Raw genomic sequence first — 22,182 nt, 5'->3', positions numbered from 1 at the left:
CAGGCTGAAAGGAATGGACATTTCCTCATCGCTAGAACTTTCTCTACTCATAAATAGTTATGAACTTACCTGCCCTCAGTCGGAAGTGAGACCTCCCCCATGGGACGTGGTTCGAGTTCTCAGGTCTCATAAGAGACCTCCCTGTGAACCATTACGCCAGGCATCAGATCGCCACCTAACCTGGAAGACAGTATTCCTGCTAGCTTTGGCCTCGGCCAAGCGAGTCAGCGAACTTCATGGTCTCTCGTATGACATCGCCCATTCAAGGGGATGGGGGGAGGTAACGTTCAGCTTCGTCCCTGAGTTTGTTGCTAAGACTCAGAATCCAGGAGTAGCGGACCCTCGCTTCGACTCCTTTCGGATTTCTAGTCTCCATACTGTAACAGATGACCCAGCCCATCTCTTACTATGCCCAGTAAGGAGCTTGAGGCTGTACCTCAAAAGAAAAGCTGCAGCCCGCTCTCGTGTGCCAGCACTATTCGTCAGCACAGGGAGGACTAAGAGGAGGGTCACCAAGAACACCATCTCTGCATGGATTCGCAGGGTCATTGACCTGGCTCTGAATCCAGACCCTCCTCCGTCACGTTGCCCCAGAGCACATGTCAGGGGCATAGCTACGTCCCTGGCCTTCAAAAGAAATCTTTCAGTGACGCAGGTTCTTCAAGCTGGGTGTGGAAACGTCAAACAACATTCACATTCCACTACCTGCAAGACGTTACCCACAGGAGACTCGATACGTTCGCTATCGGGCCTGTGGTGGCTGCACAACAGCTGGTTTAAAACCTCAAGCTCCTTATTGGACAAGTAGCAGAAGGTTGAGGGCATTGTTACCCGGTTTTAGTCTGTACGAATGAAAAGGTTTGACTTGCCCTTATTCTTTTCTTCATCATCCCCTCTTTGGGGGAAAGCAGCATCCTGGGTTCTCTGCATAGCTGACCTCAAACCACTGCATGTAAACCATGCTCCCTTGTGTTCCTAGTATTAAGATTAATACTGCTACGTCCCCATACCCTGACGAGGTGGTATTGGGAAAGTCCTAGCCTACAAGTTTCCTTCTCAAGAACTTCAGAACAACTTTCTAGGACGAGTCACACTTCTTTATACCTTTATACCTTGCGTAGGCCGCAGGCCTTGCGTAGTGTGCAGGGACTCCTTATTTCTTGCGTGTGTACACACTCAAATAAGGAGCCCCCGGGCAAAGCCAAAAGCCAGACTGGCTGGGACGTCCACCCTTCCTAATGGGTGAGTGACCCCTATTAAATCGCGTGGTTTGTATTCCAGTTACGGAACAAATGACAAATTCATAGATAATTTGTATTTTTTCCTAACTATACAAACCTTAGCTATTTAACCAAACTTGCCCACCAGCCCTATCCCCCTTGAAGTCCTACCTCCAAGCAAAGTGAGCTCAAGCTCAGGTGTGTGAGAGGGGGGGGGTGCCCGTAGCAAGCTACCCTCCCTTACCCCCGCTAACTAGCGGTGTGGGTAGTAAACCCTCGTTAAAAATTAATGGCTTGTCATTTTAGCTACGCCGAAAGTAATACCCCTATTAAATAGCTAAGGTTTGTATAGTTAGGAAAAATACAAATTATCTACGAATTTGTCATGTTTTATTCTTTTGCTTTTTTTTTATCGATTGAATAAATGAGCGGGCAGATTATTGTTATTGAGGGATTTTTTCCTACACAAATACAAACCCTCGTGATTTAATAGGAGTGCAGACCACTTCAGCAAATCTGGAACGACCATTTAAACTTTCAACGAGATAAGCGGTAGTAGAAGTAGCTAGTGGGTAGTGGGTAGGCCCCACCCACTTGCCAGGTAGAGCAATCCTCACTTTGACTTAGGGTTGCCGGATAGTACAGATATACTTCTTGGCATCCGCATCAGGCTGTGTTAATCTTTTGCATTTTATTGCAGATGGAATGGATTTTCTTGCAGTGTTTGAAGGATATTAATGGAAGAAACCAAGGGTATGCAGCGGATAATGCTAACTGTAATTGTGTGACAGTTTCGTGCAGTACATGATGTTTTTCAATATTAAACTTAGCCGGTGATCATATAAGCTGTCAGCTCTGCTGCCCGACAGAAAAACCTAAGGACAAAATACGCCAGCGATCGCTATACAGGTGGGGGTGTACATCAACAGCGCCATCTGTCGAGCAGGTACTCAAGTACTCCATGTAAACACAGAACCAATTTTCTCTCTGTCGTGCCACCGGCAAGACCTACTAAATACGCTGTTGCTTACTGGATTGATTTTCACAGATTTTGGTGAAGTACTCATTTCTAGTTATTAGCTTTCGCTTTGCAGAGGTTATCTTCAATACTTCCTTGCATTCTTTGATTGAATTTTGGATTATTTGTTGACGACTTGGATAGATTTTGAATTCCCCTTTGACTAATTCAAGATGGCTGACCCTTCTCAAGTCCCTAAATACAGAAAGTGTAGTGCTAGGGACTGTTCAAGGCGTCTTCCGAAGGCCTCTATCGATCCGCACACCATTTGTTCCAATTGTCGGGGTAAAACCTGTCAATTGGAAGATCGATGTGAGGAATGCGTTGGGCTTTCGGAATTCGATTTTCTCGAATTCCTGAAATATTCACGTAGGCTAGAGAGAGATAGAGTCAGGAGAAGTTCATCTCGCTCCGTTGATTTTTCCTCTCCCCATGCCCCACAACCTATTCCTTCCCCTGTAGTGGTTGCTCCTGATCCCCCTTCTAGCACTCAACAACCTTCGATGGCGGATATGATGCGTGCCATCCAGGCTCTGGGTGAGAGAGTCGAGTCATTGGCGAGTGACCGTAATCAACGCATGGCAGACGTCAAGGAGTTGAAGGGTAAGAGTGCAGTGGGTAGTGACAAAGTGAGTGGAAGTGTTGTGGAAAGTGTTAGTGTTGCGCTTGAGGGTGCGTCTGTTCGTGCCTGTCGTCCTCCCAGTCCGGGACCTCTTGCAAGCTCCCAAGCCCAGGGGAGAAGCAATGTCGTACGACCAAAGGGTTCGACAGGCTTTAATCAGCGGACAGACGTTCCCTCCGTGGTTTCAGACGTATCTTGCCAAGATCGCCCCACCCACAAGAAGACGAGAGAGCCCATTTATTCCTCGTCTGCGGAAGATGTTTCTCGGAAGAAACAATGGACCAAGGTCTCACGACCTCTCAAACGCAAGGTCCCTTCCGCGCAAGTCCAACGGCCCAGTTGTAGCCACTGGGTCAGTTCGGACTCGCTGCAGTCTTCCGATGACTGCACACCTCCTAAGAGAGGCAAAGCGGTACCGCAACAGGCAGTAACACCGTCTGTTGCCGCACCTGCTACTGTAGACCCTAAGTGGGCTTTGCTGCAGACCATGCAGACACAGTTGTCATCTTTAATGCAGGACTTTCGTGCGGAGAAGGTTGACGCTGCACCCGTTAGCCTACAACCAACCACGGTTGTGCGTCCAGTTGACGCTGAGGCTACCTTCTCCCGCACTCCAGCTGTGAGAGTCCCGCCACCCATGCGCACTGTACCCTGCCAGCCGCATGTTGACGTTCGCCGACGCACGGAACCCTCCGTTGACGTTCGCGAGTTACAACAACAACAACCTAAGTTGTTTTGTTTTGACACGGTGCGTCAGCCTCCGCAACCCACGGTGGTTACCCCTACTCGCCCACAGCAGACTAGACAGTCGGGAGTAGACGCTTTGCGCCCCCGCGCAGCTATGGTTGTTGCCAGCTCTCAGACTGACCAACAGTTCCATGACGTTGCGTCCAGTGCAGTCACGCATGCACCCGTGCTGCCGGACTCAGCTGACCAGCCAATGCCTACTCCTTTGCCGCTTCCTCTTCAGCATTCAGACGATGGACTCTCTGATGATGACGACGCTGCACACCTTGACGACCCGCACACGGACATCGACGAACCCAAGACCACGCCTCCCTCCTTGGACTTTAGGAAAGTACTTGCACTGTTCAAGGATATGTATCCCGATCAGTTTGTTTCTGCGGCCCCACGCTCACCTCCATCTGAGTTCGCTTTAGGCACGCAGTCATCCGCGCCTGCCTTTACGAAGCTCGTCCTCGCCCACTCGTCCAGGAGAGCTTTAAGGGTGTTGGGAGATTGGATGCAGTCCAAAAAGCACCTGGGGAAGACAGCATTCTTGTTTCCCCCTGCGAAACTCGCTTCCAGATCGAGCGTCTGGTATGCCACGGGAGAAGTTCTCGGCTTGGGTGTTCCTGCCTCTGCCCAGGGCGACTTCTCAAGTCTAGTAGACTCTCCCCGCAGGCTGGCCATGAGACGCTCCAAGATTTGTTGGACTCCTTCAGATTTAGATCATCTGATGAAAGGAGTGTTCAGAGCGTTCGAAGTGTTTAACTTTTTGGATTGGTGTTTGGGAGCGTTGAGCAGGAAGACCTCCCCTTCTGACAAGGAAACTTCCATGCTCATTATGTCCTGCATGGACAAGGCCATACGGGACGGTTCCAGTGAGCTTGCGGCTTCGTTCGTTTCCGGGGTCCTCAAGAAACGAGAAAACCTTTGCTCCTTCTTGTCAGCTGGAGTAACTCAATGTCAGAGGTCGGAGCTTATGTTTGCTCCTCTCTCGAAGTGCCTTTTCCCAGAGGAGTTGATCAAGGAGATTGCTGCCTCCTTGATTCAAAAAGACACGCATGACCTAGTTGCGTCATCTGCACGCAAAGCCACCCCTTTGCCTTCCGTGTCTAGACCCAGGATGGATACTCCAGCGTCAAGATTTATTCCGCCCTTTCGTGGCAGAGCCTCCAGCAGAGGAGGTGCTCGTGCCGAAGGGAAACGTGGGAGCAAGAAGAAAGGTACCAAGTCCTTTAGAGGCAGAGTCTGACTGCCACCTTCTTCAGACAGCAGTGGGAGCCAGACTCAAGAACTACTGGCAGTCCTGGGAGAACAGGGGCGCAGATGCACAATCTGTGAAGTTGCTCAGAGAAGGGTACAAGATCCCATTCTTGCGCAAGCCCCCTCTAGCAACGACTCCCAGCGACCTCTCTCCCAGGTACAGAGAGGAGGACAAGAGACTAGCTTTGAAGCAAGAGGTGTCTCTCTTACTAGAAAAGGGAGCGGTAGTCAAAGTCCGGGACCATCAATCCCCGGGCTTCTACAACCGTCTCTTCTTAGTGGTAAAGAAGACAGGAGGGTGGAGACCGGTGCTAGACGTCAGTGCTCTGAATGTCTTTGTCACCAAGCAGACGTTCGCCATGGAGACGACAAAGTCTGTTCTAGCAGCGGTCAGGAAGGAAGACTGGATGGTCTCTTTAGACCTCAAGGACGCTTACTTTCACGTCCCCATCCACCCAGATTCCCAACCTTTTCTAAGGTTCGTTTACGGGAAGGTTGTCTACCAATTTCAAGCCCTGTGCTTTGGCCTAAGCACGGCGCCTCTTGTCTTTACGAAACTGATGAGGAATATTGCCAAATTCCTGCATTTAGCAGACATCAGAGCCTCCCTCTATTTGGACGACTGGCTTTTAAGAGCTTCGTCCAGTCGTCGCTGTCTGGAGAATCTAAAGTGGACTCTAGATCTGACCAAGGAATTGGGTCTCCTGGTCAATATGGAAAAGTCCCAACTGGTCCCATCCCAAACTATAGTGTACCTAGGGATGGAGATTCACAGTCAAGCTTTTCGGGCTTTTCCGTCGGCCCCCAGAATAAGTCAAGCCCAAGGATGCATCCAGAACATGCTAATGAAGGACCGATGTTCAGTCAGACAGTGGATGAGTCTGATAGGGACGCTTTCATCACTGGACCAGTTCATTGCGTTAGGGAGACTGCACCTCCGTCCCCTTCAATTTCACCTGGCTGTTCACTGGAGAAAGGACAAGACGCTAGAAGCGGTCTCGATCCCTATTTCCGAGAAGATGAAGTCATCACTGACCTGGTGGAAGGACAACATCAACCTCAGAGAGGGTCTGCCCCTGACTGTTCAGACCCCCAACCACGTTCTCTTCTCGGACGCATCGGACACGGGCTGGGGTGCGACATTAGACGGTCGGGAATGCTCGGGCACCTGGAACTCGGAGCAAAGAGCGTTACATATCAACTGCAAGGAGCTACTGGCAGTTCATCTGGCCTTGAAAAGCTTCAAGTCCCTCCTTCTAGGCAAGGTGGTGGAGGTGAACTCCGACAACACCACGGCCTTGGCGTACATCTCCAAGCAAGGAGGGACCCATTCTATGAAGTTGTACGAAATCGCAAGGGACCTCCTCACCTGGTCAAGAGATCTAAACCTGTCTCTAGTAACGAGGTTCATTCAGGGCAACATGAATGTCATGGCGAACCGCCTCAGTAGGAAGGGTCAAATCATCCCAACAGAATGGACCCTTCACAAGAATGTATGCAAGAGACTTTGGGCCACATGGGGCCAACCCACCATAGATCTCTTTGCAACCTCAATGACCAAGAGGCTCCCAAATTATTGCTCGCCAATCCCGGACCCAGCAGCAGTTCATATAGATGCTTTTCTACTGGATTGGTCCCATCTAGACCTTTATGCATTCCCCCCGTTCAAGATTGTCAACAAGGTACTGCAGAAGTTCGCCTCTCACGAAGGGACAAGGTTGACGTTGGTTGCTCCCCTCTGGCCCGCGAGAGAATGGTTCACCGAGGTACTGCAATGGCTGGTGGACGTTCCCAGAACTCTTCCGCTAAGAGTGGACCTTCTACGTCAGCCACACGTAAAGAAGGTACACCCAAGCCTCCACGCTCTTCGTCTGACTGCCTTCAGACTATCGAAAGACACTCGAGAGCTAGAGGCTTTTCGAAGGAGGCAGCCAGGGCGATTGCTAGAGCAAGGAGGACATCCACTCTTAGAGTCTACCAGTCGAAGTGGGAAGTCTTCCGAAGCTGGTGCAAGTCGGTATCAGTATCCTCAACCAGTACCTCTGTAACTCAAATAGCCGACTTCCTTTTATACCTGAGGAAGGAAAGATCTCTTTCAGCTCCCACGATCAAGGGTTACAGAAGCATGTTGGCAGCAGTCTTCCGTCACAGAGGCTTAGATCTTTCCAACAACAAAGATCTACAGGACCTCCTTAAGTCTTTTGAGACCTCGAAGGAGCGTCGTTTGGCCACACCAGGTTGGAATTTAGACGTGGTACTAAGATTCCTTATGTCAGAAAGGTTCGAGCCGCTACAATCAGCCTCCTTTAAAGATCTCACTTTAAAGACTCTTTTCCTCGTCTGCTTAGCTACAGCTAAAAGAGTCAGTGAGATACACGCCTTCAGCAGGAACATCGGATTTTCATCTGAAACGGCTACATGTTCTTTGCAGCTTGGTTTTCTAGCCAAAAACGAACTACCTTCTCGTCCTTGGCCGAAATCGTTCGATATTCCAAGCCTTTCTAATTTGGTTGGAAATGAACTAGAAAGAGTCTTGTTCCCTGTTAGAGCTCTTAAGTTCTATTTAAAACGAACTAAACCTTTACGAGGACAGTCAGAAGCTTTATGGTGTGCTATTAAGAAACCTTCTTTACCTATGTCGAAGAATGCAGTTTCCTATTATATTAGACTGTTGATACGAGAAGCTCATTCCCATCTGAATGAGGAAGACCATGCTTTGCTGAAGGTAAGGACACATGAAGTTAGAGCTGTCGCAACTTCAGTGGCCTTCAAACAAAACAGATCTCTGCAGAGTATAATGGACGCAACCTATTGGAGAAGCAAGTCAGTGTTCGCGTCTTTTTATCTTGAAGATGTCCTGTCTCTTTACGAGAACTGCTACACCCTGGGACCATTCGTAGCAGCGAGTGCAGTAGTGGGTGAGGGCTCAACCACTACATTCCCCTAATTCCATAACCTTTTTTAATCTTTCTCTTGAAATGTTTTTTATTGTTGTTTTTGGGTTGTCCGGAAGGCTAAGAAGCCTTTCGCATCCTGGTTGATTTGGCGGGTGGTCAAATTCTTTTCTTGAGAAACGCCTAGATTAGAGGTTTTGATGAGGTCCTTTAGTATGGGTTGCAACCCTTGATACTTCAGCTCCTAGGAGTCGCTCAGCATCCTATGAGGATCGCGAGGCTCAGTAAGGAAGACGTACTTAAAAAGGCAGAGTAATTGTTCAAGTCGACTTCCTTACCAGGTACTTATTTATTTTATGTTTGTTATTTTGAATAACTGCTAAAATGAAATACAAAATACTTAGCTCTTAATAATGTAAACATGTAATGCTGGTCTCTACCCACCCCCCTGGGTGTGAATCAGCTTATATGATCACCGGCTAAGTTTAATATTGAAAAATGTTATTTTTATTAATAAAATAAATTTTTGAATATACTTACCCGGTGATCATATATTAAAGGACCCTCCCTTCCTCCCCAATAGAGACCCAGTGGACCGAGGAGAAAATTGGTTCTGTGTTTACATGGAGTACTTGAGTACCTGCTCGACAGATGGCGCTGTTGATGTACACCCCCACCTGTATAGCGATCGCGGGCGTATTTTGTCCTTAGGTTTTTCTGTCGGGCAGCAGAGCTGACAGCTTATATGATCACTGGGTAAGTATATTCAAAAATTTATTTTATTAATAAAAATAACATTTTCCAACATACTTGTTTCTGTCAAGCAGCATGTCTGTTGCTGTCCTATCTCTGTGTTTGGCCTTACATTGATGATGATAATGTAAACCTTATGAAGTTAGTTTTCCTTGGACATCGTTGATGCTCCATCGGAAGAACACTTCTGCCATTGCCTAGTGTGAAGGGATGGGGTTCTGCCCTTCTCTTCTTCAGTGTCTGCCGATACTGGAAGTTGCTAGGAACGTATCACCTGGTTGTGCTGTTGTGGTCTCTTTTTTTCCCCACAAGAGATATGTCATTGCCCTTCATGACTCCAAAGATAACGAACTTCAAGTTCTCTCTTCTCCCCTGCCTCATGTTCACTGAGTCTTTGCTGCAACTCCTGAAGAAGAATGAGTAGAAGACGTTATCGAAGAAGTCCAAGAAGTCCGATGGATAGGAGTACCTGTAACTCCTACTATTTCTCTAGACAACAGCCCTGGTTGGAGTAGTATCAGACTGTATTCTTGCTTCTCCACGAAAAATATTTCCAAGTTTTTTTTTCACGAGCCCATCATCCATGCGCGTAATAGTCCATGCACACGATCTTCCACTCGCACAGGTTTCATGAACGCGATCATCTACACCCACTCTCTTACGAGCCCGAGCAATACAGATCAGGACATTGGCACACCCGCCATCGTCCCTCTCCTTCCTTGGGAATATTCCTGAGTGGGTTCGGTGACTTTAGGGGTGCGCGCATGCAGCCGAGTATAGTTCGTGGACTTACTGTCAGGTTACGACCTCGTTCCCGCTAATCCACAACTAAATAGATGGCTCCAAGAATTACACTGTTATAAAAATACTGGGAACCACCTCTTGTTTTGGTTGTGGGCAAGAGGACCCAACAAGATGTTGAACCTCGGGTAAATTCTTTTTCTATTATTATTACGGTGCTTTGAAAAAAAGCTAACTTGAATGAAAAAAATTTGCTTTTTCATATGAACAGTACTACTGTAATTTAATGCTGAGGAATTTGGGTTAGGTTAATAAAGGAGTAAAATGGAAAATTATACAATTTTTTTAAAGCAAAATTAAAGGAAAAAACGAATGCCCTATAATGGGAATAAAAAAGGGCAAATATAGTTGGTATGCATATATAATTAGTATTGATTTGATGACCTCTTGTGACCAGTATTTATGTGCTTCACTATCTACTGAGTCTACTTAGGTCTGGTCTGGTTTTGTTAACAAAGAACTAAAATTTCATCTACTTTTTTGCAGATCGGTTCTGGTAGGTTTGCTCATTTTCAAAATCTGCAAAGTTGTTCATCTTACATGAAGAACTAGCTCTCTGCTCACAATTGCCTTCCCCTCTGGGCTACTCTTCAATAAGTGCAATGACATTAAAAATAAATAACATGTAAATACAGTATCATTTAACAATACATTTTACAACCATGGTTATTAGTGGGAACCACCTAATTGTCTTCACATAACTAGCTTATTCTGGATTTTTACTCATTATATTCTGGTCTTCACTAATTATTCTACTGGATGTTTACTGTTTGTAGGGTGTTGCACAAACCTGAAACAAAGGGAAACAACATGAGACAAATTAAAAGGACAGATGAGAGATACTAATAAAAATACATTTTTTGTGGTAGTAGGTTAGTAAATAAAATAGAATAAATTTATTATTTCTATATAGGTAACATTACTTTTATATTCCCCCTACTAACTCTTCAGCCAATCTAGAAATTGTCTCATAACTGGCAACAATACCTTACACTAAACTAAACAATTCAATACATTTTTACATTTACTTCATCTTGACAGTACCTACAATGAAAATTTAGCTATCATTCCATTACGGCACACAGTACTGTTTCAAAAAATAAAGTGGGTTGATAGGATGATAAAATAAGGGGGAAAAGAATACAGGTATGTACATAGAAAACTGAATTAATTTATCATCTTTGCCCTCCTAACATTTACTGATAACCTGCACAGTTCAATACAGGAAATAAAACAAACATACATAATACTCATCTACATAAGGAGTTTGAGGCTGTATCTTAAGAGAACAGCTGCAGCCCGTCCCCGTGTGCCTGCACTATTTGTCAGCACAGGAAGGACCAGGAGGAGGGTCACCAAGAACACCATCTCGGCATGGATTTGCAAGGTCATTGACCATGCATTGAATCCAGACCCTCCTCCTTCACGTCGTCCCAGAGGTCATGAAACGTCCCTGGCATTCAAGAGAAACTTCTCAGTGACGCAGGTTCTTCAAGCTGGGGTGTGGAATCGTCAGACCACATTCACATCCCCCTACCTGCAAGACGTGACCCAGAGGAGACTCGATACGTTCTCTGTTAGTCCTGTGGTGGCTGTAAGACAGCTGGTTTAAAACCACAAGCTCCTTATTGGACAAGTAGCAGAAGGTTGAGGGCATTGTTACCCAGTTTTAGTCTGCGTGAATGAAAGATTTGACTGGCCCTTATTCTTTTCTTCATTCCCCCCTCTCTTGGGGAAAGCAGCATCCTGGGTTCTCTGCACAGCTGACCTCAACCCGCTGCAGGTAAACCATGCTCCGTTGTGTACCTAGTATTAAAACTAATACTGTTGTGTTCCCATTCCCTGACGAGGTGGTATTGGGAAAGTCCTAGTTACACAGTTTTTCCTTCTAAAGAACTCAGAATAACTTTACCTGGACAGTCACACTTCTATATACCTCAACACACAGCTTTCGTAGGCCGCAGGCATTCTTCCAGCTTATTTCTTTTAATAAGTAAACTGTCGGGTTTTGTTTCATTGATAAAAATTTTTGGTTTTCAGGATTCAATTTCATTTCTCTGAATAACATGTGTACCTGCTGTTTTTCTATAGTATACCTGCTTTAGAACTGGTTAAACTATAGTTCATATCATGTGTTTAGGTGTAAGACTATATAAGTGGAACCTCTACATACAAATTTTTCAACATCCAAAGTAAAATTCGATCAAATTTGCATCTCGACACCTGAAGTCTTGCTCCAACATACGACGTAGATCATATGCGTAGAATTTTCTCGAAGCGTCGATCGTAGTTTCTTGTTTACGCCGGTAGACGGTATCACATCGGAGGGACACCAATCGAGCGTCGCCATGATCAGTCCTCTCATCGTGCGCATCGTGTGGTTGTTCTCTATTCGCTCCGTTATTAACAGGGTCTTTTATCTTTCTTTTCTCACGTTTCATTTTTTATTTTATAATCAGGGGTCCAAAAAAGATTAGTTTCGGTTCAGGAAGTAGTAGTGGTGAGAAAAGGAAGAAGTCAATGCTTTCATTAGAACTAAAACAAGAAATAATAGAAAAACATGAGCGAGGTGTGCGTGTTAGTGATCTGGCTAAACAATATGGCCGGAATATGTCTACGATCTCGACGATCATAAAACAGAACGCAGCCATTAAAGCAGTCAAACCATCGAAGGGGATTACCATTATTTCTGAACGTTGTAGCCCTACTCTGGAAGAGATGGAACGCCTTTTGTTGATCTGAATAAAGGACATAGAGATTGTTGGCCATACGATCACTGAAACGATCATTTGTGAGAAGGCCAGCGCTATCTATTGTGACTTGAAGGTGGCGGGCTCTGGGGGTGACGCGGGGAGAGTTCAACCGATCCTACGACGGAGGAATTCAAGGCATCTCGAGGTTGGTTCGAGAAATTTAGGAAATGGACCGGGATTCATTCAGTTGTTCGGCATGGAGAGGCTTCAAGTTCGGACACCAAGGCTGCTAATGATTTTGTTAAAAAGTTTGAAAAGATCGTGGAGGAGGAAGGCTACGTAGAGCAGCAGGTTTTCAACTGTGATGAAACCGGTCTGATTTGGAAAAAGATGCCTAGTCGAACATACATTACTGCCGATGAGAAGAAAATGCCTGGACATAAGCCTATGAAGGATCGGTTGACTCTTGCGCTTTGTGCCAACGCCAGCGGGGACTGCAAAATAAAGCCGTTTTTGGTTTACCATTCCGAAAACCCTAGGGTATTTAAAGCACATAGAATTAATAAAGACATGCTGCATGTTCTATGGCGTTCTAATTCTAAGGCTTGGGTCACTAGGCATATCTTTATGGAATAGGTAAACGTAGTTTTCGGCCCTGTTGTCAAGAAGTATCTTCAGGAGAGGAATTTGCCTTTGAAGTGCTTGCTTTGTTTGGATAATGCACCCGCTTATCCCCCAGGACTCGAAGATATCATCGACGAGTACAAATTCATTAAAGTGTTGTATCTTCCACTGAATACCACCCCTATCCTCCAGCCTATGGACCAGCAAGTCATCTCTAATTTCAAGAAGCTCTACACCAAGAACTTATTTAAGAAGTGCTTTAATGTCACGCAAAGCACCAACTTAACTTTGCGTGAATTTTGGAGGAGCCATTTTAATATCGTGCACTGCTTAAAGATCATAGATCAGGCTTGGGAGGGAGTAACTCGTCGGACACTGTATTCAGCTTGGAAGAAGCTTTGGCCTGATGATGTTGCTCCCAGAGATTTCAAAGGTTTTGGCCCCAAGCCTGGACCTGTGCTTAACGCCGAGGAAGACGTCGAAGAGATTGTATCCCTTGGCAAGTCCATGGGTCTGGAGGTCGATGAAGATGACATCACCGAACTCGTCGATGAGCATCATGAAGAGCTCACCACCGAGAACCTCAAGGTGCTGCAAGCCATGCAGCATGATGAGTTCCAAGCGCAGTTGAGTGAGTCGGAGGAGATCGAGGAGGAAGGTCACATCTTAGGTTCGTGATGCTTGTAATAACCGTAATACTTTACTCTCTGGTTCTGGCTTATTACCAGATCCAACAAAAAATCTGAAAATTCTCCACTTAAAAAACATACCAATTGGTTGTAGCTATGACATAATTCATGAAGCCTTCTGTAGATTTGGAGCAATCAAAGAAATTTTAATGGAGCTTAATGGTAGTAAAGGCTTTTGGGAAGCTTGGGTATCATTTTCAAGTTTTGAGATTGCTTTAGAAGCAAATAAAAATTTAGAGAGCATAAAAATTGACAATTGTTTGATTTCTGGGGCTTTATGTGATAAAGCACCAAGACACCTAGAGGTATATAAACCAGAAGAATGGATGGAAAAAGAAATAGAGCATAGACTTCCAGAAGTAAGAACCCCTAAGCCCCCAACATGGATAATTGCATCTGGAAAGATAGATAATTATAACTATTATAAGATTAGTAAATTTATACAAAAAAAAGTTGGTTTAATTAAAAGTAAGGATATTAGTAGATACGGTAAGCAATCTGTTTTGATTAATGCAAAATCAGATACTCAAGCTCACATGCTTTGTGGCATGAAGATTGCAGAAATTGATCCTATTAAGGATATTAAACCACATATGAGCTTCAGCTATGGTAAAGGAGTAGTTTTTGATAAAGATCTATATGAATTCTCAGAACCAGAAATTCTGGACATGTGCCCTACTAATGTTTGGAAAGTAAGTAAGATCCCTCAAACAAGCATGGTAGTTTTAACATTTGAAACCCGTTATACCAGATCATATAATTATTGAGAATGAAAGAGTATGTGTTCGAGAATATAAACCTAGGCCTTTACAATGCTTTAATTGTTTCAAGTACGGTCACCCTTCCCGGTACTGCAATAATACGAAGATCTGTATTAACTGTTCTTTGTTAGAACATGGCCAATGCAACAGAGATACAACCTGTGCAAACTGTAAAGATAATCATAAACCAAATGATAAAAGATGCAGAGAATACAAGAATGAAGAAGCTGCAATCTTGAAAGCAAATGCTGAACATATAAGTGTAGGTTATGCAAAGCATTTACTCAATCGGCAACTTAATTTTGCTCGCGCGGTTAAGATGCCAACAAAAGATTATAATCCACTACCCCTTACTACCACAGGGGGACCAGTGGCAGCACCTGGCCCGTCAGGTGCATCTCCCTTAGTGGTAGTAGCCCAGCCATCTGGGTCAAGTGCTCAGGCTATAAAAGCCAGAGCACAAACCTCCAAAGAGGTCAATATGGTGTCCAACACACCAAAAGTATTGTCACCGATAGGAGCACCTCCCCTAGAGGTAGTAGCCCAGCCTTCTGGGTTAAGTGCTCGAACTGTTGAAGTTCTAGCACAATCCTCCAAGGAAGCCAATGTGGCTTCCACCACCTTAAATGTATTGTCTCAGGCAGAATCTCTACCTGATTTGATGGAGATTGGAAAACAAGATCTTCCAAAGAGGAAAGGGTCCCCATCATCCTCACCTTCATCTAAGTCAGGTAAGTGCCCTACTGCTCATGATCCTAAGGTTGACTCTTATAAAGATCCTAGAAAGAAAGAAAAGAAGAGTGGTGGCCTAGTAAAGCCTTCCATCTCCAGGCCTTACACGGCTTCATCTGAAAAGTCCCAAAAGACAAATGAGACAAAGAAAAATAATAACAAAAGATAATGTCTATCATCCAGTGGAATTGCAGAGGTCTAAGTACTATCATTGAGCAAATAAAAACTTTAACCAGGGACTCAGACACGAAGGTAATTTGCCTACAGGAAACCAAGATCAGTGACAAACCATTTAATCCTGGACTCAATTATCATTTTTGTAGATCCCCTCCTTTGCAAGCTGCAAGAGTTCAAGGTGGTACAGGTTTTATTATTCACAAATCTGTAAAGTTTGAAACAATCCCACTCAATACACCACTACAGGCATGTTCAGTTAGAACTCATATCGGGAAAAAAATTACTTTATGCTCGCTATATATTGAACCATCCTTAGAACTTTTCCTCTTAGATCATGCTGGTAATCCAAGAAGGCATAGACTTTCTGACCTCCAAGACTTGATCAATCAGCTTCCTGCCCCTTTTATTTTAATGGGTGATTTTAATGCAAAGCATACTTTATGGGGTGGAAATGTGTGCGATAGATGGGATAATCTTGTTGAAGAATTAATCGACAACAATGATGTTATACTAATGAATGATGGTTCTCCAACTAGGTATGATGTATTCCACAACTCTACATCAGCCATTGATTTGTCAATCTGTTCCTCATCCATTCGATTGGACTACCTTTGGTCAGTAAATGAACACCTACATGGCAGTGACCATTGGCCAATAATGTTAAATTATGTCCATAATCTTCCCTCTGTGTCCACCAAAATGGAAGATAGATGAGGCAGACTGGGCAGCTTATGAAAACTGTTCACACACTGATAAAGAATATGATGAATTTACATCTCCAGTGCATGCCTATCAACATCTTGAAAATATTATTGATGATAATGCTAGCAAGTTTATACCTAAAACATGCGGTTTACCTCATCGCTCTGTAGTTCCTTGGTGGAGTAAAGAATGTGCCAACGCAAGAAAAGTGACCCGAACTTGCTTCAGAAGATACTTGAGGACAAACTATTTAGCAGATAGAATAGCATATCTCAGAGCCTGTGCCAAACAAAAAAGAATTTTTAAAAAAGCAAAGAGAGCATCTTGGAAGAAATATATATCTAATATTAATACCAAAACTCCTTCAAAGGAAATATGGGACAAGATTAGAAAACTTCAAGGTAAATTCGTCCCTAAGCCTCTACCAATATTAAGGGAAAATAATAGATATATATCTGACCCCAAAGATGTAGCAGAGGTTCTTGCTAAGCACTTTGCTCATGTATCAAGTGCTGACAACTATTCCCCAGCATTTCAACAAATTAGAGCATCAACATCTGTTGTTCCTCCTGCTTCTTCAAATACTGAGCTTTTAACCTGCCTTTTAGTATGGAGGAGATGCAAAATGCTATCTCAGCTCTTCTTTAACTGCCCCAGGTGAGGATGGCATCCGGTATGAAATGATATCACATCTTCCAGTGGATACCAAGGAATTTTTATTAGAAACCTTTAATGGTCTATGGGCTTCCCATACATCTCCTGATTCCTGGCATACTTCAATTGTAATTCCAGGCCACAAGTCTGGTAAAGACCCAGAACTGCCATCTAGTTATAGGCCCATATCCTTGACCAGTTGCATATGCAAACTATTTGAGAGAATGATCAACAACAGACTTGTGTGGTATCTAGAATCAAAAAATCTTTTATCTAACAGACAGTTTGGTTCTAGGAAGAACCGAAGTACTCTAGACCCTTTGCTGATGTTATCAAGGGAAATTTCAAATGCTTTTTCTAACCAAAACCAGGTGGTGGGTGTTTTTTTTGACCTCGAAAAGGCATATGACACCACCTGGAGGGGTGGTATTTTAAAGCAATTGGCCTCGTGGGGTATAGGAGGACATATGTTCTCTTTTATTGAAGAATTTTTATCAAACCGCTCCATTAAAGTGAGAGTAGGGTCAGAACTATCTTCATCCTACATGCAAGAAGAAGGTGTCCCCCAAGGCAGCGTATTGAGTGTGACCTTGTTTGCTGTTGCAATTAATAGTCTCATTAGTCACATACCTCCTGGCATACAAGGATCACTATTTGTCGATGACTTTGCAATTTATTGTAGTGGATCATCTGCACTACAAGCATGCCAAAATCTTCAAATTGCAATAAATGCTGCTTCCGCATGGGCAAATTCTCGCGGATTCATGTTTTCTCCTCAGAAGACCAAAGCCATTCGCTTTACTCGTACTCGTAAAAGGGAAGAGATCCCCACCCTTTTCTTGAATGATTGTATTTTGCCATATGAGGATAGTGTCAAGTTTCTTGGAGTCATTTTAGACAAGAAAATGACATTTGGTCCCCATATAAATGACCTATCTATCAGGGTTAAGAAGTCACTGAACATTCTGAAAGTGATATCGCATTTTGATTGGGGTGCTGACAGAACAACTTTGCTTAGAATTTATACATCTTTGTGTCTGAGCAAGTTAGACTATGCATGCCAAATATATGGGTCAGCTACAAAGACTTTACTTGGAAAACTTGATATTGTTCACAACGCTGGGCTTCGCATCTGCACAGGTGCTTACAGAACATCTCCCATTGACAGTCTCTATGTTGATTCTGGCATACCTCCCCTTTCCATTCGCAGAGAGGAGTTGAGTTTGAGGTTTTTAGCTAGGTCCCTTGCTGTGAGAAACAATCCTAACTGTAAATATGTTAGGGCGCCTTTAGATCGGGCTCCTAACAGATCTAGAGTGCCTAAGCCTTTGGAAGTACAGCTGAAAAATGATGCTAGAGAAGTAGGCTTGTTAACAGCACAGATAGCAGAGGTAGGATATCCCAAGTCTCCTCCTTGGTGTAATCCACCTGTTAAAGTATGTTTTACGGCAGGAGGGAAAAATACCTTACCTAGTAGGGTAATGAAAAGTGAGTTTTTAAATCATGCTGCTCAACATCATGGGAAACATGTTTTTACAGATGGCTCCAAATCGGCTGCAGGAGTTGGAAGTGCAGCTGTGGTGGGGGATATTGTTATTAGAAGGAAACTCCCATACTCTTGTTCAATTTTTACTGCTGAGCTGTACGCAATAATTCTCGCAGTCCAACATATTTTTAAAAATGGCAACCAAAATAGTTTTTATACAATTTTTACGGATTCCAATAGTGTTTTACTCTCATTAAAACAAATTATGCCAGGCCATCATCTAGTACAAGAGGTGCAGGACTGGTTAGTACTTCTGCAATCTAGGAAGAGTATCAGTGTTCACTTCTGTTGGGTCCCTGCCCATGTTGGGGTGGATGGGAATGAACAAGTAGATAAGGCAGCAAAGGAAGCTTCAGGGCTAAGTAATCCATCCCCCTTGAGTATTCCTTACAAAGATCTTAAAAGTGAGATTCATCTTTACTGTAAAAATAAGTGGCAAGCTCGATGGTCTGAACTGACCACCAATACAAAATTGAAACAATTCCACCCATTGGTGGATAAATGGTCATCTTGTAATTCTACAAGTAGAAGGGATACCATTATTTTAACTAGGCTGCGTATTGGCCATACACATGCAACGCACAATTATTTAATGAAGAGTGGGGAAGGGAGACAGGCCCCTCTTTGTAATACCTGTCAAGTGACAATGGATGTTAAACATATTTTAGTCAATTGTCCTGTTTTTAATCTCCAGAGGAGGACACATTTACTCCAGGACAAACCGTTAAGAGATATACTGGGGGAAAACTGTAATACCCTGAACTTGAGAAAATTTATACAAAGTATTGGGTTATATTACGAGCTATAATTGATTTTATTAATTAGTTTATTTATTTTACCCTTTTAATCCCTATTTATTTCACATCTAGATTTTATTGTATGAAAGTGTTACGATTTGTATTAAAGGTTAAAATGATACTAAATGGTGTGAGTGTACAGATATGATTGAATGATTTTCGTTATATAGCGCTGAATGGCCTTTGATGCCCCAGTGCTTGGCTTAATGCCTAAATCCCATATTCAATTCAATTCAATACATCTTAGGTTCGGCTGAAATAAAACAGATGTTGGCATATCATCAACCCGTGGTTGATTTCATCGATAAGCATCACCCACAGAAACTTCAGGTTTGCCGTGTAGTTGCGCAGTTCGATGATGTTTATTTAACACATTTTAGAAAAATTCTCAAAAGCTGTACCAAGCAACTTTCTCTCAATAGTTTCTTTAAAAAATCTATGAAGCGGTCTAGTGATCACAATGAAGAGAAAGAAAGTGAAGCAAAGAAAAGTAAGAACGAATCAAGTGAAAGTGATGCAAATTAAAAATAGAAAAAAAAATGTAAAAAAGAAATATAAAATATAAAAAGAAAAAAAAATAAGCTAAGTTAGGTTAAAGTTCACGTAGTGTAAGTTAGAGTAAGTTACAGTACGCTATCGCAGTCGCCGTCTCTACCTCCTCGCTGATCTTCTGTCTCCTCCTGTGTAGCAATTCCTACACCTGTGCTTGCCTGTCTCTAAGGTAAAGTGTCAATAAAAACCCCTTTTTTATTCATTATTTCTTTATCATTATTCTTTTTTAGATATTTCTGTATTATTCAATTGTATTAATGTTATGTGTAATTATGTGTAGCAATTTATTAAGGAGTTATCATGGGTTTTTAGGCTGAGGAACAAAAACAAATTACCGTGTAATCTTATGGGAATATTTGCTCCAACATACGATTATTTTAACATACGAAGCACCTCACGGAACGAATTAAGATCGTATGTAGAGGTATCACTGTACTATCTTTTGCCTTATTTTTATCAGCCTCCTTCCGGAGTTTTATGACAGTTTAAGTAAATTTTTTCCCACATGATAATTTGTGTACAAATATATTGAGGCTGTATGGTTGGGTACATTATATGATCTCTATGCGTACCATATTACTTGTAATAATTCTGTGCTCTAATTTTTGTAATAAAAGACTGTACAGTATATTGTTACCATGCCTCTTATTTCTATAAAATTGGTGTACCATTGTTAATTTCTATCCTTACTAAACATAATACACTTTGCTTGTGGATGGGTATTTTGTTCCATACATTTTACTCACTGAGCTTATTACAGTTTTAGTGCTTTGACATCTCACCACTAATGTGGGATGTTTTCACCATGGAGGAAGGTGATAGCCAGACCCGGATCTATCCCCTTAGAAGACCATCATACTTTTCAAATAGTTTTATTTCGGTTTAAAATAAAGGCAGAAATTGATACCTATGCTTCGTCGCAGCAAGACGGGTAGCATTTTTTGGTATGGGGACTTTTATTCAAAGCCTCCCACCGAGTCATAGGTAATTCTCTGGTAGACTTCCATCAGGACGACATGGCTCGAGCCCATAAAAGGGATTTTGACGGAAAAATCTATTTCTGGTGAGATGGCCACGTCGTCCTGATGGCCCGGCCATTACTACATTTTCTCCCACCCTAATTACTCGTTGGAGGCTTCTGTTTCACAGTACAGTAGTTCTGCTGCGATGTGGAATGAAGCGCCAGGGTCGTATGGGAGCACCGAAACGTGATAGGATATGTAACGGCTCCTCATTTATCCTTCCTCTTAGAGGATTAGACTGGGTAAAGTCCATTGGGGGTGCAGATATCTATGGTTATCTTAGGATACGTCCCTGATTATACACGATATATACGGATAGTTGTTCCGGGGTTTAGAACCCCGTGATACCTGACGGGAATTCTCTTGTAATATTACTCACAGAAATATTATGCAGACCACGCTCTCCATTTACTCCCAAATTATGCAGTCCTGCAGCTCTCCTCTTCTTGTATAGTAATTAGGAGGTACTTTAAATGCTGGGAAGGCAAAAAAATGGCAGTACAGTATATGTTAAATGTGATATAGTTGTAGAGGGATAGTATGGGAAATAAGTCCTTGTTCTGCACTGATTCTGTTCTGGTCCTGTAGCAAGATGTGTAACAGTGAATCATGGCCATATCATACAAAGAAAAATATTCAAAAGCCTAAAAAATTAAAAGGTTTTTTTGTTGATAATAACAATAAATGCAATTAAAAAGTTTAATAAGCTTAATTCTTTTTATAATGCAAAGTATAATTCCTTATTAATATAATCCAAAATTGACAGACTATAAATAGACAAGTTTGCAAATTTCTTCAGTAAGTATCAGATTGGGATGCAGTGTGAGTAGATTAACTTCTTCCATACTATACCCATCTTTGGTAATGTATATTGAACTATGGTTTCATTTAACATGGACCAAGTTTAAGACTGGAAAATACCCTCATAAGACCGAAAAAAATAATCAGCTGCAGCAAAAAAGTACAGTATTAATGAAAAAAATTAAATAAAGAAAATGGATTTCAATAAAAAAAAATTGATTCAAATAAAATTAATAGATTTTTTTTATTTTTCAAGAAAAAAACCAAGAATTTTTTAAACCCTGCCGTTTACATATTTATCTTGGTATGTGCCTAACCTAGCACATGTGACATTTACATGCTTGTCTAGACCTTAAAAACCTTGCAGGAATCATCACTATAGAGGACTAGGTGATCTGACATTTTCCAGGAAAAGTTTAACCTGCCAGATTTTGGTTCAAAGGAACTTCCTCCCTCCTAAGTATGAGTCTGCTATTAAAGGGTAATGGTGTGTATTCATATTGAATCAAATTGCAAATTTTTAAATGAATTTATATTTCTTATAACTATACCACGGTCCAGATATACCAGGTCAGCCAGACAGCGTACCAATTTTAAGCCTCTTCTGCGCACCTACGTCATCTGAAGGGGCTTAGTGTTGGCAAGACCCATTAAGAACGTAGATCTATCACACAGTCAATGTAAATAAAACTACATTTTACCTTTGGAAAATATTTTATTAAGTTACAACTTTCATTTTTTTTCTTAGGGCCTCCCTGCATGGTTGTCCTTGAGGTTTTATTTACTTTATCAAATTATTAAGATATTTCATTCGAAAATGTACCGATATCTTAACAAAAAAAAAAAGCAATAACATCGTCGGGAACTTCAATACCAGACTGTTTTAATTCTAAATAAAGCTTTTTAAAACAATTTATTCTCACCATGAGAGCTTCCCCGTTTACGGCATTAAAAATCTCCCGCATTATTAACAACTGTGATAAAAACTGACTAGAAGGTGCATGTAATTCCCCCCGATTAACACATGCTATCCAAGTATCATTCCTTAGCACTTCTTATGTCTTATTTCCTAACTCAGGATATTTTACAAAAATATTTTTTACAATATATCCACCAATGTATTGAAGAGAGAGCT

The 22,182-nt window shown here is 42.5% G+C and overlaps 1 protein-coding gene across 1 annotated transcript in view; it reads left to right on the top strand.

The window, feature by feature from the left end:
• LOC137646703 (uncharacterized) overlaps positions 1–22,182 on the top strand; it is an 86,023-nt gene that overhangs the window by 27,705 nt on the left and 36,136 nt on the right. The gene's annotated exons all lie outside the window — the stretch shown is intronic.

Source organism: Palaemon carinicauda, chromosome 1 (assembly GCF_036898095.1).
Source record: "Palaemon carinicauda isolate YSFRI2023 chromosome 1, ASM3689809v2, whole genome shotgun sequence".
Lineage (NCBI taxonomy): Eukaryota > Metazoa > Arthropoda > Malacostraca > Decapoda > Palaemonidae > Palaemon > Palaemon carinicauda.
The sequence above is the reverse complement of the archived record's forward strand: the minus strand, read 5'-3'. Positions and strand labels throughout refer to the sequence as shown.